This window comes from Vulpes vulpes, chromosome 11 (genome assembly GCF_048418805.1).
Source record: "Vulpes vulpes isolate BD-2025 chromosome 11, VulVul3, whole genome shotgun sequence".
Classification (NCBI taxonomy): Eukaryota; Metazoa; Chordata; class Mammalia; order Carnivora; family Canidae; genus Vulpes; species Vulpes vulpes.
The window spans coordinates 40,495,759-40,513,903 of NC_132790.1; positions in this window are offsets into that span (position 1 = coordinate 40,495,759).

Genomic DNA, 18,145 nt, shown 5'->3' on the forward strand with positions numbered 1-18,145 from the left:
GTTAGTTAAGTCATACAGAGAAAACAGGGATTTATTGGGCGTAGCAATTAAAGAAGGAGGATGATGGTAGATATGCATGTTTTGATCTCTACTTCTCCCAGTGATGGATGATTTTATATCATGTAAATAAAACAAACAAGCTTTCCATTTAATTTACAGGAAGATAGAAGGTAGTATATGTATTTTGTAGAGGTAATTTCTCACCAAACACGCTAATCATCAATGGTTATAAAGATGATAAAAGAACTTCAGGTAGGGTTCAAAATAGACTTAGTTTAAATTGAAATCACACTTATGGTGAAGAAGTTCTATTTCCCTCCACATTCTTGTGCCCCTCCCAGTGTGTAGAGAGCACATAGTCTCAGTACAGAGCACAGACCTGATTGCTCATATTGACTCAATCAAATAGGAGGGACAACATAAAAACATTCTGGGTAGGGTAAGCTTATAGCATAAGCAAAGCAGATATGCAATCCAGAAATCAGTTATTCCATACATTTCCTCTAAAATCACATTAGTCTCAGAGTTCAAACAAACAAACAACAACAAAAATAAGTTCCAAATCTGTTCTATCTCCTTTAGAGATTTCTATCTCTTTCCAAACAGGTTATAAACCTTGAATGTTCCATATTCTCTAAGTTCTTGCTGCTATAGAGCTTTTGATCTAATTTCCACCTCACATCACATAACTCTTTTCTTTTCATGGTTCTGGTTAGCTTAAATAAGAAACCTAACCTCAGTTTAAAATATTTATTTTGTAGTGTGACTACATGAGTACATCTGAACACATGCGGGAGTGATGGGGAAGGGGAAATAGAGTTTTTAAAAGTTGTTTGGTTGATGTAATAGTAAGAAAACACTAGATATTTTACACTCATCCCTTTTCACCATAGATTTCAGCTCCCTGGCCAAGTAAGAAACTATCTGAATGACTTATGTATGCTTATGTAGGACTAAATTACTCAGGGGTTACCTTTTAAGTCCAGATCATCAAGGAACTTCTGTTGAGAAAAGTGGCTAGGGAAAACTTCTTCGCAAAATTTCTTAAAACATTGGAGACAACTGAGATACAATATGGTTTGTAAAATGCTACTTCCAGTTATCTACCACGTAAGACTGTAAAGTCTTACTGAATAGCTGCCAGATCCAGGAGGGCAAGTGTCATGTCCATAGTACTATGTATGTTCAATGCTTAACAGAGTCTGGAACAGACTCATTATGTATTGAATGAAAACAGAACTGTCTTTAGCATTTTTTTGGTTTTACATTATTTTTCTGTGCCATTTTTGGGTTTCTGCTTCTATTTCTACTTCCCAAGAAGTTAGTGTGTGTCTTTCTATTAACTGCACATATATTTTAGCTTTATTATTCAATGAGGAGCACATTAAATGTGTCAGGACTGTGAAGAGGAAGTCCGTAAAGTTCACCCATGCAGGGAAGATGTATGGGCAACAAATCAAATAGAAATCTAAGGCAAGTGGTTTGGGAAGCACAGACCACAAAAAGGTGGGGAGGTAGAAAATGAAAACTCATCATGTTTACATTTTCTCACAGGAATTGTATTAAGTGTTTGGCAGGAATTATCTCATTTAATCTTCAATACAATAGCATAATATATTCATTATAATTTGTTTTACAGAGAAAACTAAGATAAAAGAAACTAATTTTTACAATGCCACAAAAATAGGTAAAATATAATTTCAACTCAGATCACTTATTTTTCATATACCTGTGTGTATTTTCATAATATATTGCCTTCTAAATAAAAGAATAAATACAGGTTTTGACATAGATTTAAAACCTTTTCTTCAAAATTTATACTTTCTCTAATAATAGAAATGCTGCCTGTGATTTGCTAGATTGGCAATGGGAAAGGATATACTATGGTTTTTAGAATATAAATTAAAGACTGAAGAAAGAGATATAAGAGTCCTCAGCCAAAAAGACACTCAGTTTTTCGGACTAAAGCCTTGAATGTCTACATAGAACAGTGAGCCATTGTAGACACTACACAGTATACTTTACAGTACTTCTCAAGCATTTATTTTTCAGTTTTGCATTTTATAAGTTGGTAGATTCACAATTAGAAACAAAAGAGGGGCATTTGGGAGGTTCAGTGGGGGGGTGGGGAACCTGGGTGGCTCAGTCATTGAATGTCTGCCTTTGGCTCAGGTTATGATCCTGGGGTTCTGGGATCAAGTCCTGTGTCAGGCTCCCTGCAAGGACTCTGCTTCTCCTTCTGCCTATGTCTTTGCCTCTCTCTGTGTGTCTGTCATGAATAAAATCTTTAAAAAAACTAAAAATATGAAATATAAAATAACCAAGAGTTGGATCCCTAACTCCCACCATATGCAATAAATGAGAATGAATTAAAAACTTACCCCAAAGATACAGATGCAGTGAAACACCGGGACACCCGCACCCTGATGTTTATAGCAGCAATGTCCACAATAGCCAAACTGTGGAAAGAGCCTTGGTGTCTGTTGAAAGATGAATGGATAAAGAAGATGTGGTCTATGTATAAAATGGAATATTACTCAGCCATTAGAAATGACAAATACCCACCTTTTGCTTCGATGTGGATGGAACTGGAGGGTATTATGCTGAGTGAAATAAGTCAATCGGAGAAGGACAAGCATTATATGGTCTCATTCATTTGGGGAATATAAAAAATAGTGAAAGGGAATAAAGGGGAGAGGAGAAAAAATGAGTGGGAAATATCAGAAAGGGAGACAGAACATAAAGACTCCTAACTCTGGGAAATGAACAAGGGGTGGTGGAAAGGGAGGTGGGGGGTGGGGTGGGGGTGACTGGGTGACAGGCACTGAGGGGGGCACTTGATGGGATGAGCACTGGGTGTTATGCTATATGTTGGCAAATTGAACTCCAATTAAAAAATATGTAAAAAAAATTTAAAAAAGAAAAAGAAAAAAAAACTTACAGGTAAAAACTGAAACTATGAAACTCTAAGAAAACAGAGATAAATCTTCATGATGATGGATTTGGCAATGGTTGTTGAGATACTCTGCCAGAATTAGCAGCAATGAAGACAAAATATAGCTAAATTGGACTTTAAGAAGCTTCTTTTTTAAAGGACCGTATTAAAAACATGAAAAGACAGGTGCCTGTGTGGCTCAGTTGGTTAAACACTCAACTCTTGGTTCTGACTCAGGTTGTGATCTCAGGACCCTGAGATTGAGCCCTACATGGGACTCCAGCTCCGTATTGAGTCTTCTTGAAATTCTTTCTCTCTCTCTCTTCCTCTTCCCTTGCCCCTCTCCCACCCCCATTCATGTTCTCTTTCTCTCTCAATAAATGAAAATCTTAAAAACATGAAAAGAGAGCCCACAGAGTAGGAGAAAACATTTGCAAATCATATATTTAAAAAGGACCTGGATGGAGAATATATAATGAATTCTTACAACTCAATAATGAAAATATAAATACCCTAACTAAATAATGATCTGAATATATGTTTCTCCAAAGACAATATATAAATAGCCAATAAGCCCATGAAAAAATTATCATTAGTCATCAAGGAAATGTAAATTGAAACATCAGCGAAATACCAGTTTTGGGACTACTGGGTGGCTCAGCAGTGAGAGTCTGCCTTTGGCTCAGGGCCTGATCCCAAGATCCCAGATCGAGTCCCACACTGGGCTTCTTATAGAGAGCCTGCTTCTCCCTCTGCCTGTGTCTCTGCCTCTCTCTCTGTGTCTCTCATGAATAAATAAATAAAATCTTTAAAAAAAAAATACCAGTTTACACCAACTAGGATGACTATGATCAAAATGTCAGATAATAACAATTGTTGATAAGAATACAGAGAAATCAGAATCCTCATATGCTACTGGTAAGAATGTAAGTAGTGCAGCCACTTTGGAAAACAGTCTGAAAGTTTCTCAAAATTTATTTTTATTTTTTTTAAAGATTTTTATTTATTTATTTATTCATTCGAGACACAGAGAGGGAGAGAGAGAGGCAGAGACACAGGCAGAGGGAGAAGCAGGCTCCATGCAGGAGCCCAATGTGGGACTCGATCCCCTGTCTCTAGGATCAGGCCCTGGGCTGAAGGTGGCGCTAAACTCCTGAGCCACCTGAGCTGCCCTCAAAATTTAAATATAGAGTTATCATTTGACCTAGTGATTCCACTTCTATGTGTAACTCAAGATATATAAAAATATGTCTGCACAATACCTTGTCCACAAGTATTCAAAGTAGCTTTATTCATGATAGACAAAGGGTAGACGCAACACAAATTTCCATGACCTAATGATTGGATAAAAAATGGGATACATTTATAAAATGGAGTATTATTCAGCCAAATATAGGAATGAAGTACTGAAAGATTCTGCAATATGAATGAACCTCCAAAACATCATGCTAATTGAAAGAAGACAGTCACAAAGGACACATATCATATTATTTCATTTATATGAAATGTCCAGAATAGGGAAAATATAGGGAAAGAAAGTATATTTGTGATTGTCTAGAACTGGAGTGATAGCTAAGAGGTATGGGATTTCTACTTGGGGCTGATGAAAATATTCTAAAATTGTTTTGATGATGGTATACACTGTACTTTGGCATGCATTTTGTTATGATGAGTCATTTGAGTTATATAAATAAAATGCAGGCTTTGAAATAATGCCAATAATAGACACCTTTTCTTTTTAAAGATTTTATTTACTTATTCATGAGAGACACAAAGAGGGAGAGAAAGGCAGAAACACAGGCAGAGGGAGAAGCAGGCTCCATTCACGGAGTCTGATATGGGACTCAATCCTGGACCCGGGATCACTCCCTGAGCCAAAGGGAGATGCTCAACCGCTGAGCCACCCAGGCATCCCTAATAGACTCCTTTTAGTACAAATATAACATTGTAGAGCATAAAGGGAGTAGACTTACAAGTCACATCTCTTGGGGGTGATCTTAGAATAGGAAGACAAATATTAAGTTCTTGGATAGACAGTAGTAACAGGAAAAGAAAAAAAAAAGATGGAGACAATTTAATTTTCTAAAGATTTAAAACCATAGCATGAAAAACATATTTAAGCAAAATATAAAGAACAACAACAATAAAAAACCCGAACATGACTTTTTCTAGGAACCTGGATCAAAGTCTAAGACCCTTCAAAGAGGGCATTGAAGGAAGCTAGATTCAGTTAATTAAGGATAGAGAACAAGATCTAACACTTTGTCTATCAGACCTTCGGTAACTCAATATTTTAAAATTCAGCTCATACTATGTGCCAGACATAGAAGTAAAATGAATGACATGCTGTCCTTGTCCTAAAGAAGCATCTAGTTGTAAGTATATGTGTGTATATACATACACACTATTGTCAACAATGTCATGTGCATATACATTAGTGTCAGGATTGTGTTGCACATGGGAAGTTTATATATTAACTACAGCTTTACTCGGTGGATATGAGGTAGAACAAGATGGCCACTATATAGAAACATGTCCTATAAAGGATACTATTTGAACCAGATTTTGAAAGATGTGTAGTTATTTACCAGATAGACAAGGTTTCAAAACACAATTTTAAGTATAGTAAACCAAGTTCATATATAAATGGGGGTTTGGGGAAAATGCCGAGGTAAGTGTTTAACTTGTTAATGAGAAAAAAATCCAATAAAAAGTCCAAGAGTCAGGGCACCTGAATGGCTCAGTTGGTTAAGGAGCTCAGGTCATGATCTCAAGGTCGTGAGATTGAGCCCCATGTCAGTCTCCATGCTAGAAGTGAGGCCTGCTTAAGATTCTCTCCCCCCTTAGCCCCTCCCCACCTCTCCAAGAAGAAGAAGAAGAAGAAGAAGAAGGAGGAGGAGGAGGAGGAGGAAGAGGAGGAGGAGGAGGAGGAGGAGGAGGAGGAGGAGGTCGTCCAAGAGTGAAAACAAAGTGAAATAAAGCTGAAGAAGTGAGTAGACATGAGGTCATGAAGAGACTCTTCAGAACACAAAGTAGGATTTTATCCTATTTTAGAAATTACTGCAACAGGTTTTAAATCAGGTTCTAGCCAGATTTTGGTTCTAAAGTAGGGAAGCTAGTCAAACTATCAGATTATCAGTCAAACAAGATAAGTAACAAAATAATTTTTTATTTCAACCTACTACAAACCCAGCACTGAACACACTAAATGGATTATACTGATAATCTCGTTAACAGTACTTCATCAGTTGAGGAAATATGTTCACTCCAGTGTAAGTAATTCTCTCAAGATCCAGGGGATAGTAGTAGTAGATAAGATTCAAATCCTAGGAATTGATTTTAAAAATCTAGGTTTTCCTCATTATGCATCTCTGCATTCCCATACCACCTTGATATATTACTGGATGCTTATGGCAGTGTTTGTGATCTAGAAGTAGGTATGTGGAGGCCGAGAAAATTAAGGCCATTCCACTTTAAGTTCAGCGTTAGCACAAGTACAGCCATCCCAGGCCCCTGTGAATAAGAGCTGAACTTTACATTACTTCAGTTACAGGAAGAAAGCAGCTTACAGTTTAACATCCTAGAAAGCCCCAAATTAGAATAAGAACAGAGCCCAAGCCAGTGGCAGGAAGCCCCATATCAGAATGTAAACAGAACTTGAGAAATTCCTGCACCGCTTCTGGAGGTCCCCTAGACCAGCCCTTAAAACTAAGCTGAAACCCACCTCAGGGTCCAAGTCCCTGCTCCGCTGTGTTGGGTGCACTTGGACCCAAGCTCGAGCTTATAAATAAACCCTCGTGTGTTTGCATTGGTGTCGGCTCCTTGGTGGTTTCTCGGATTCACAATCTTGGGCACAAGAGGTAGGTTCATTAGGTGAACCAGATTCTCAGCAGCAGTTTTGGGGTAGGTATGAGCAAACATTCAGGCTGTCACCACATGATACAATGAGATTTAGTCACTAACCTTAAACAGGAAGCTGACATAGATGTAAGGTATAGCAACAACAAATGAAGGCACATAAAGCGATGAAAAAAATTGGGGAAGCACTAATATTCTAGAACTGAGCAAATCAGAGATCTGGCATATCTGAACCCTTTTCAAATTCTCTTTATAGAAGTTGGAAAATGAAAAAATAGCCTGAATTCTTCGAAAGCAATAGAGGTACTACAAAGAGCATCAGGAATGAATCTAGCATCTGAATCTAAGCATGAACGAAAGCAACAATTTAAGGATATGGTATGAGGTTTCATAACCAAATTACAGACATAGAAATATTACATAGTATATTGCACTGCAAGTTCATCATGGTTTGGCACTGATCCAGAAATGGGTATAAACTATTCTAAGTAGTAACAGCAGTAACAAGAACAAAACCTTTTTGCTATACCTCTTGGACCCTAACTCACGGGTGCCAACGTGTCCTGGTGGACGCCCCAGAGACTCAGACCCCAGACAGGCAGGTGCAACTAGCAAGAGGGTTTATTGAACGTTTGCGCAAACGGGCTCTCCGCCTCCGAGGTGGCAGAGCCCCGATTAGCAATTACGGGTATCTTTTAAAGGTAAAGAAAACGCGGGAGTCGCATAGCATTTGGGTTTTATGACATGATTGATCCCTTTGAAGGTCAGCACGAACATGTTCAGGGACTTTCTAGTCAGGATGTGGGGGGGGCGGTTCTTATCTCGGAAAAACAGAATGTTAGATTCCAAGAAGGTGCCTGGATGGGCTGTCTCTGGGTCAGGCCTGGTTTTACTCACCAGGGGGGGCGGGTTTCTTCATACCTGTAAACAGATTCCTGACAAATGGTCTGAGTTGGAACTTAAACAAGTTTCTGATGGTTCTAGAGTAGATCTTCAGAAGTTATTAACAGGGACATCCTGCTTACAAGTGAGGATAAACATTACTAGAGTTTGGGGATTATCGGATGTAGATTGGGAATACTGGCCACTAGAGTACACGAAATCATAGTTGTGTAATCATAGGCAGAGCCAATCAGAACAAAACGTGTGCTGAACTCCAAGGCCTGGCCAAAATAAGTGAGTGTGGCTGAAATCCATTCATGAGTTGCATATCAAGCCACGTACCCTTGTTGGGTCTGAATCTGTCCACAGGCATGGGAACTAGGGATTATTTGCCAAGCAGCAAGCCTTGATTTTAAAGGGCCCTGAGGTAGTGCTTTTTACTAATTTCACCTACGTGGGACTCTTTTTTTCTACCTAAACTCTCTGCAATCCAGCAGACAGCTCTGATATCAATACAAACTTGGAATTCAGTGGAAATCTCTAATCCCCACATAAAGGATGGATTGGATAATGTTCCTCAATAAAGATTTAGAGGCTTTAATCATGAGTCCTAAGTTAGTTTTCAGGGTAGATTATAGGAACAGAGAAAATGGGAAGGAGGTGCAGTTATCAGAGCTTGAGAGTATAGAAAGAATGACTGACATAAAATCATTATTATATAAAAAAAGAACAAGATACCTGCAGTCATATTAATTTAGTACAAATCCAGATTTACTACCTATTAATAGTATAAGCTCAAGAATGTTAATTAACATCTGTCTTCCTCAAGTTTTTTTATATGTAACTAGATAGAACAATGACCCATTATTCAAGAAGTTTAAATGAGAACAAAAGTGCTTAGCAAAATGTGTGGTAACACGAAAGGACTCTCTCCTCTTTCTCAGTCCCTCTCATTCTGTATTTAGCCATCCATCCATATGCACACACATGTGATAAACTTGAGTAAGCCATTTAACTTCTCCAAGCCTCATTTTTTTACATTTTTAAAACTAGGATAATATACTTTCTTTCTCAAAGATTTTTCATGGGAATTAAAGTATTGTTAAATTATTAAGCCACAAATCACAAAACATGCAATTACTAATACAGAAGAATGGGTGGCAATATTAGGTTACGATAGAGAAATAAGCAACACATACTGTAATCATTCAGACAAAATATGTCAATTTCACTCAAATTTTTAAGCCCGATTAGATTTCACTATTCGAGTAGAGCTTCCAATAATAGAAAATGGAGCATAGCATTCCATACCAAGAACCTAGTAGACAAAAGTAGGAGAGAGGCTGAGAAATAAATGTGTATCTGGGAAGGTGATAGATTAGGTAGACTACAGACTGCATACGGAATAATATAAGTGAAGGTGAACCTAGGAAAATAGTTTGCAACCTGATCATGAAGTACCTCAAACTGCAGGTAAAGAGCCCACTGGAATTAGACAGCAAATTAGGTTTGATTACTCTTTGAAAAGATAGTATTACACTGACTCGATTTACCAGCAATAGGCCAGCCAAAGAATTGATTTCCACGTCCTGCCACCTACTTCATATTTTTGTTATAAATACTGCATGGCATGATATGTAAAGAACCCAGTGTATTCCTGGAGCTCAATAAATAATAGATATAATTATAAAGCATGTAGGAGGTCATTTTAAAAGATACAAGATGAAATCTTTTATCTGAAGATCAGAAACCTGTGAAAATTATTATCTCAAAGGATTATGCAGATTATACATTAAGTACACTGCTTAACATATCAAACCGTTAAATTTTGTACCTTTAAACAAGAATTAAAAACATTGTTATCCTAGTGAGAATTAAATAATATATATAAAGACTCTTGCTGGTTGCAAAGTATGATTTTAAAGCTACTATTAATTCAATATAAGTTGGAATAAGGAGATTTTTTAGTCGTAAACCCATAACCATAAAGCACTATAAACTCAGTTGGTAAAGGCTTGCATAGCACCGGGAAAGTTTATGAAGCTAGTAAAGTAATCCAGAGTCTTTAGACTTAGGTGAGATTTAAGTTTGAAAGTGTCCAAGAATTGAAGCCAATTTCCCCTCCTTATTTGACAAGGGCTTATTGAGCACCTACTAAGCAAAAGCCCTTTGGTAATTGCTGTGACAACACAGAAATGACAGTCACAAATTCTGCGCCAGCTTCATTTATCTTTTCAGGGAAAATTTACAGCCTTCCTGTTTCCTAAGATATGGTGCCCAAAGCTATACAAGCCCTACTGAGTAGTCTGCCAAGATGTCAAATGGCCCTAAACTGGATTCCCTGGACTAAGAGATATTGAATTACCTGCATTTCCTTGGGGATGTGTTGCCCACAGCTCTCAGTTCAGGACATCAGTCAAGAATCAATTGTGCCACTTCCTCCCCAACTTCGTGCCCTCTTTCAATCAGTAATATCCTTACTGCTCCCCAGGCTAATGCCTGGGCTGTCAGCACCTACTCTTAGTCTGCCTCTCACAGAGAAGCAAAGTCAATCCAGAGCAGTGCCAATCACAACCCTGCTGGTACCACACTTCACTTCCATGATAAGGGTAACAGCTCCTACAAATTACAATTGCAAATAAAATCTAAAATGAATACCACAAACAATTTCTGAAAAAAATGAAACTTTCAAACACCCCATAAGTTACTAGACTGTGTAATTCTTTAAAGCTTATTAGTTTTGTTTTTTCAAACTGGCTAACTTAACCCAATACAATAACATTGGCCTATTAGTTCTCTACCAATTTTCCTCCAAATCTGTACTTTCATTCAGCAAGCCTTTTTGAGAGCCTATTGAATTTTAGTAAAAATGATAAATATGATCAAGAGATAGTCCCTACTATGGAAGGACACTTAAAAGCTGTGAGAGTCTAACTCCAAAGAGAGGAAACCCGATTTCAGGGACAGAAGATTGCCTGGGATACCAATCTATACTGGACAATAAAGCATCTGGAGTGTTAAAACATCTCTGAGAATATAAAACATCAGTGTATCCAGCCGGAGTCACTTAAAGGTAGTTGAAAGGAATGCTTTGATAAGTCCCTGGGCACTGGAAGACAACATCTTCAAGGGGAGTGCTATTTAGACTGCACTGCTCTAAACTGTTAATTGTGGGATTTTAGTTTCACTCAGTGGAGCAAACATGAGGGTCCAGAGCTAAGGATGGAGCTAAGGTTATGAAGGATGGAGGAGAGGTTGCATGCCACCATAAACTTTCTTCTACCATGTGCTACCTCTATACTGTACAGATCCCTCTCCTGTAAATTAAAATTAAATATTAATTTAAGATTTAGCTTCCTATCATTCTTTTTTCCTCAAAATGATCATCACTTCTTTTATGGATAGTAAAATCTAATAAAATTCCTTCCTAATTTACTGGCAACACAAAAACAAAGGAAGGGTTCTATTGTATTCCTGCCAACAAGTTTACAAACCTACCCATATCTTTTTTTTTTTTTTTTATAACGAAACCTACCCATATCTTAATGTCGCTTTCTAACCTGCTATCCTAGTCCAAGGGGGAAGTGTATCTGCTCCTCTACAATCCATGAGTCTTTCCTTGTGCTCTGGATTTCACCTCCCTCTCCTTTAAATCCACATCCTTCATGTATCTGTATCGTGGCTCCCATTTTCTATCCTTCTCTTTTTTCCTCAGCCTCTACTGCTTTTCTATTCTGGGTTATTCCCATAGGATAAAAAAAATGAATCTTCTACCATGGACAGTAAGATGCTATATGACTTGGCTCCTGACCTCCCCTCTAGTAATATTTCATCTTTATCCTCTGAACGAGAGCTTCTCTGATTCTTGAACATGCTAAGTCTATCTCATTTCTGGACATCTGTACTTGTTGCACCCTCTACCTGTACAAATCATCCAGAAATCATTCTTCACAGCTAATATAGAGTTTGCTTTCTTTTTTTCTTAAAGCAGACTTTGGCATAAACAACTTTGGTCTCTATTCTAGTGGTACTTGGTTGATTATCTCATTCAGTTATTCAAACCCCATTTAATGATAATCTAACCCAATACAACTCGGGTTATCTTTTCTCTCCTCTCACTACTGTATGTTATGCCAACAGTGGAAATTAGAAATGGATTTTATTAGTAAAAATTAATAGTACTGAAGATTGGAGGGCTAGCTAAAATATTTTAGAAATCTCTCTATCCTTTAAATGAAATGAAATCGGTTAATCAAATAAGGCTTTCACCTTTTAGGGGCACGGAACACTTGATTCTATGATGATAATATTCAGCCAAAATTTCAGAAAATTTTATATCTGTTGATGACTATAGAGTTAATGAAATCCTCACCACAGTTTGAAAATTGTGTTTGTCTTAATTTTTTTTTCATCCAAGATTTACCAGACCACCTAAAACCTGAGAACTGAGTCACTGTAGACTAAACAGAACCACTGTAGGAAATTATTTTTTGGTTACAGTTTACTAGTATATTGGCCTGAAAAACTTTTATATTGAGAACCTCCACACATCTTACTGTCCTCTTTAAAGTGAACTTACTATTCCAATGCCTTCAGTGTCAAAAGTTTGCTTTCCTTGAAACTCTTGTCCATTCTTCATATAGGAACTTCTCAAACAACTCATGGACTCTTTGACAGAAGATATCAAAAGTTAGTTTGTGCCTTAAGAATCTGAATTTCTCAACTCAAAACTCTTGGTTTGCTATTTCTAAGATATCATAATCAATACCAAATCTTAATTAAGTCCTCACTTTGAAAGACCCACCTTAAGCCAAACTAAGTTCTCCATAAAATCTTATCTGGCCCTTCCCTATTTGAGATTATCACCAAAGCTATGTTGAAATAGTGTTCTCCTTTAAGGAGGTGAGAAATAAACCAAGCAATCTTCTAACACATTATGTTAGAGATATTCAGCTGTATGCAATGGAATACGGCCTAAAACTAGCTTTTCCTTTTATGGAGAAAAAATTTGAGAGGGAACAGATAGACTTTGCCTATATCTATGGTTTGGCAGTACCAACATTTGCCAAAAATAACTAAATGACAATAAACAATAACCAAGTTAACTTGTGCCAGATTTTAACAAGGCCGATCTTAAAATGTCATACTTCAAAATGGCCTTTTCTGACATTGGATCCAAATCCCCTACTCATTCAATCACTATTTCACCAACTGTGTTTGCTCTATACCTCATTACAATCGCTAACATAAATTTTGTGCTAATGGACCAATTTTTGTATATGGATTTGCCTTTTCACTCATTCAATCATTCCACAAATACATGGCTTAGCAAATGCCAGGCAGTATTCTAGGCAATGAAGATACAGCATATTTATAGCTACTTAAGAATAGCCAGGATTTTACTTACTTTCTGACTGTGTTCATAGTTGCTTGCCAGAACAAAATATATACGGGCATATTAGTCTCTTGTCAAATTTTTTTTGAATGCCTGAGTAAAATAAGTGCATAAATAAATATTCACACAAATGATACAAAAATTTAGCCCACACACATGCATCAGGTTTTTTTCTGTGCCCAGACCAGTCTTTTCACTTCAGTGTGCTTCAGCCTCTTCCCTTTCACCATGATACGTATCTCTGTGCCTGAGGATTTTCTCCATAGTAGTCCAGAAATCAGAAATGCTTATACCTGTGAAGAGCCTGCAACTAATGACTGAAAGAATTTAGGGTATAAGGACCCTGGACTGATGTCCCTGCTTGTGTCCTAATGCTAAAGGGTAAGGTTAATGATGGTTTTCTCATGATTTCCACACAAGATTAAGGTCCAGTCATACAGTGCTAATAGCCTTTATAATGCAACATGTATGGGCCTCTTTGTCTTGCTTATCTTCCTTACTCTAATACCAAATCCTCTTTCACCTACCAAATAAGTCACTTGCATTAGTATCCTAATATAATGATCTGCTTCTAGGATATCCAAACCAAAACACCGAGTGCCCAAATATATTGATCTGACTTTGTAAAGATGCATATGCCGAGTGGTAAATTAGCACCTCGAAGAGGCATCTGGTAGATCCTAGAGTATCAAGTGACAGCTGAGTATTGAAAGGGGCCCTGCTCTTCCTCCTAAAAGAATATTTCCCTTTTCAAATACATGAAATCTTTTCCAAATGGAATCTTGGCCTTCATTCCCTTCTGCAAGAACTCTAATTTACTTTATTCATCTTCAATGATCATTTTAAAGGCATTCTTTGCCTCACTTGGGAGAGAAACAACGCACAGCCTATTTATCATTTAATCTGCAGTCTCGGATACCAGACTCACTACAAATTGCAGAGACATTCTCAAAGAACTTCTGCATCTCTCTCATTGGATATGCTCATTCAATTAACACTCCCACACAATTTTCAAAAGCAGGTTTGTGTATTTAATACAATCTTGTTGTATAAACTTTTAATCTTTATTTGTTAAGTCACAACCTTAACTGCATTTTATAGTGTTACATATTTAATTATGATTCCTATTGCACTAATTATAACCATTATCCACCATGATCAAAAAGTAGTAATTATCTTCCTACACATAGCATTATACAAAGCAAATCACTGATCCCCCGGCACTTAATACCCAAGACAGAGGATGTTAATATACACAAACATCTAAAATAATATGCTTATATGTTATATGATTATTGTGTTGATGTTGTGTTAAATACGGGTTTACCTTTCAGTAAGGAAAATACTAAAATTAAAATTTTGAACACATGTCTTAATTCATACCAGAGTTTGAAATTTGACTGGAAACAATTAGTGTATTAATAAAATTAATATTTCTCTTATAACACATTAACTATATAACTTTTCAAAGCCACATTCACTCATTACAGCCCTTTGACTATAGGACAAAAAAACAAAAAAAACAAAAACCAAAAGCCACAAAGTGTATATACTACCTGCATGCATTTGTAAAAATAATCTCATGTTTATATGAGCAAAGTAAATCAAAACCAGTATCTCAGTAATTCAAGGCTACAATACTAACCCATTACTAATTCTGTGGATATTTTAAGTCAAATACATTTTATGTGCTTGAATTATGCCAGTAATTCTGAACTTCACTTGGTTACTAACATAAGAATAAAAAAGTTTAAGAAATAGGACTTGCTATTAGAAAAGAGGGAGAAATTCCTATTACATTTTTAAAAAGATTGAATTTCAAGCTATTTTCATGCCATTAAAAGAACAGGGGTTAGCTAGTTGGAGACAGTATCTTCCATTAACTTTGATGAAAGGGATTAAGACTATAAATTCCCTGTTTGGGTAATTATTGTATTCTTGGGATCAAAAAGGAATGGAAAGCACTATCATAAACCCAGAATTCCCAATAGGATGACTTTAGTGGTTTTAAAACATGGCTTCTAAATTCTTTGATAGTTCTTGCATCAAGAGTTGGGGTTTGTCTCCTTGAATATGAGGTGATTTGCAGCTGGTTTAACCCACAGAATAGTGATGTCATGACTTCCAAGTTCATAAACAGCCATGTAATTTTCGCTTTGTCCTCTCAAAATGACTGTTCTCCAGAGGCCTCCTCTCAGAAAGTCCTTTCCATGAATTTAGCTACCATATGAAGAAACCACATCCAAATGCTCTTATTGAAAGGATAGTCACATCTGCCTCACAGGATCTTACATGAGGACATACTGTGGGTATGTAGCCTTGAAGTTCCAGCTGACAGGCAACATCAATCACCAGATGTGTGAGTAGAGATCCTTCCATATAATTCTAACCCCTTAGTTATCCAGTTACGTTCAGCTATCATGGAGTAGATACTGGTAATCTCTCTGTTCTTCCTAAATTCCTGACCCACATAATCTAAAAGAATGATAACTAAAATGGTTGTTCTGTGTGACTAAATTTGGGGGTAGTTTGTTACACAGCAACAGTAACAGGTATATGACTCAGTTTGATCAATATTTATAAATACAAAACAGTAACAACAACAACAACAAAAATGAAAAAGGGGTGGGTGGGGGTGGGGGAACTAGCCTGATGGCATACAGGTACATAACATTACCTAACACTTGTATACCAGTGTATCCTTTAATCACCAGAAGGACAAAAGACTAAAGGTTATTTTGATTTCATAGATGAATAACTTGATCTAGGGTAACTGACTTTCTAAGAATCTCACATTCTCTGGGGCACCTGGGTGGCTCAGTCGGTTGACTGTCCAACTCTTGGTTCAGCTCAGCTCATGATCTTGGGGTTCTGAGATCAAGCCCCACATCTGGCTCTATGCCCCACAGAGTTGGCTTGAGATTCTGACTCTCCCTCTCCCTCTCTCAAGTCGAAAACAAAACAAAAACAAAAAAAACTCATGTTTTCTAAATGTCATGTTTAATCCTGGGAGGCAAACCCAGGTCTTATTCCAAATTCACTGCTAGAGTTGTACTCTCACAATATGTTCCATGCAGATATTGCTGGTTGGCAATCTATCTATGATGCTAGACAGAGGATTCTTAATTGTAAATACTAGCCTGATTTTACTATTTTCAAGTAAAGATCATCTTATATGAAGTAGTTGTATAATTTTTTGTGTGAGTATCTCCAAATTTTAATGGTTACATAGGCATGCATTCTCTATGCATTCTCCAACATTACCTGCCATGATGGGGGCTGGACTATCCAGTCATCTAAGTGAATCCCATATTGCAATTAAAGTAACTATCGTGTCAGATAGAGAGGGATCCATTAAAGTGCTTGGCCCATGGCTTGGCATGTGGAAAGAATTCAGTAACAATAGCCATCATCATCATTGTTAATAGAAAATGACTAATAAAAATGTAGTAAAATATCCTCACAGGAACAAGATGTTTTAGAAAGAAAAACATTTGAGTGAATAACCAGGTGTCTCTTCCAGGTCTTTCCCAGAGGAACAATAACACTAAATGCATTAACTATCAAAAGTATGGAGAGTCACTACCTTACTAAGCTTTGGGCCACTGGCTTTCTACAGTCAAATCCTATCTTCCCCCAAGCCCCTGAAGTAGATAATACTAACCTTTACAGCTGAAATAATTGAGGTTTATAATTTAATGTGTTTAGAGTCACTGGGGCTAGACAGTGATCAAAGCCAGGTTTGGAAGTGTTTAAATATTTTATTTGTGTCCAAAGCCTATGCATCTAATCACATTTCTCTATGTGCTTTAGTAGTCTAACACATGAAGTTTAATTTTATCTGAATCTGTTTGCCATAGTATGGCATTCAATATAGAAGGATTTAATTATTTTAGGTGCATGTGTGTATATAATTAGAACTGATATTGTGCCATTTAGGGAAATAGACAAGATTTTGATTCACACAAGCAAATTTGAATTTTCATTATTCTTAAATAGTTTTTTTAAAGAAATGTATTAATGTTTTTGTCCTATAACAAATAATTTGCTATTCTTTTTTAGGAACATAAGTTTTCAAATATATTAGCTGCTTCTACTGGACTTGTTACTATTGATATAGGCCATATATTGAAAATTACATATTTTACTATTTCAGTATATATATATACACACACATATATACATACATATACACACATATATATACACACAAACACATTTATATACACACACAGATTTATAAACTTTTCAGAATTCTAGCATCATAATGAGTAAACCCCATCTGCTGTAATTTGAGAAAAACTAACCTTCAGTATTAAATACATGCACTAATGCCCACTCTCATTCTCCTTAAAAAGAGAGAGAGAGAGAGAGAGAGAGAGAGAGATGAAAGTCAATTGATACTCTAATGTAATAAACCTCCTGAGAACAAAGATTCAGTGGTATTTTTCATTGTTCATCCGGATGATTCAGGAAAATGTCAAAGAGGATACTCTATTTCTCATCATCCTCTACACTTAGTATCATGTAGACAGAGCCAAAATATAACTTTAGTTCTAGTGAAGTTAAACATAGAGTGATCTCAATATTGTATTTTCATTTGTTCTCATCTTTGGCTGTAAAACCCGAATTTAGAAAACTTTTATGTTGACACAGTCTTAGCATAAATAGACACACTGTGCCAATATTGCAGGATGATTTTTGGCCATGAAACTCAATGTTCTGTTTAAGCTCATATTTGGCTCTAAATGAATAACATAATCATAGATTCACCAAATCCATTATGCATCACCTTCTCATTTGTAAAAGAGTATATTATAGATTTAACTGTTCACCTTTTCCTCTTGTGTATTAGGCTAACAATTTAAGTAAAGTTTTTAAAGCAGCTTTGTTTATTTCACTGTGTTTTATTTTCATAAATTATCTAGATGAGGAAAAATGAAATGAGGGCTTGTCCCCTGAAAATGATATGCTATTTGAGATTAAAAACAGTACATCTGTTGAATGAACCTTCTCTCTTCTCTACATAAATCCACATACACACTCAATCTGTACCAAATGTTTACTCATTCCTA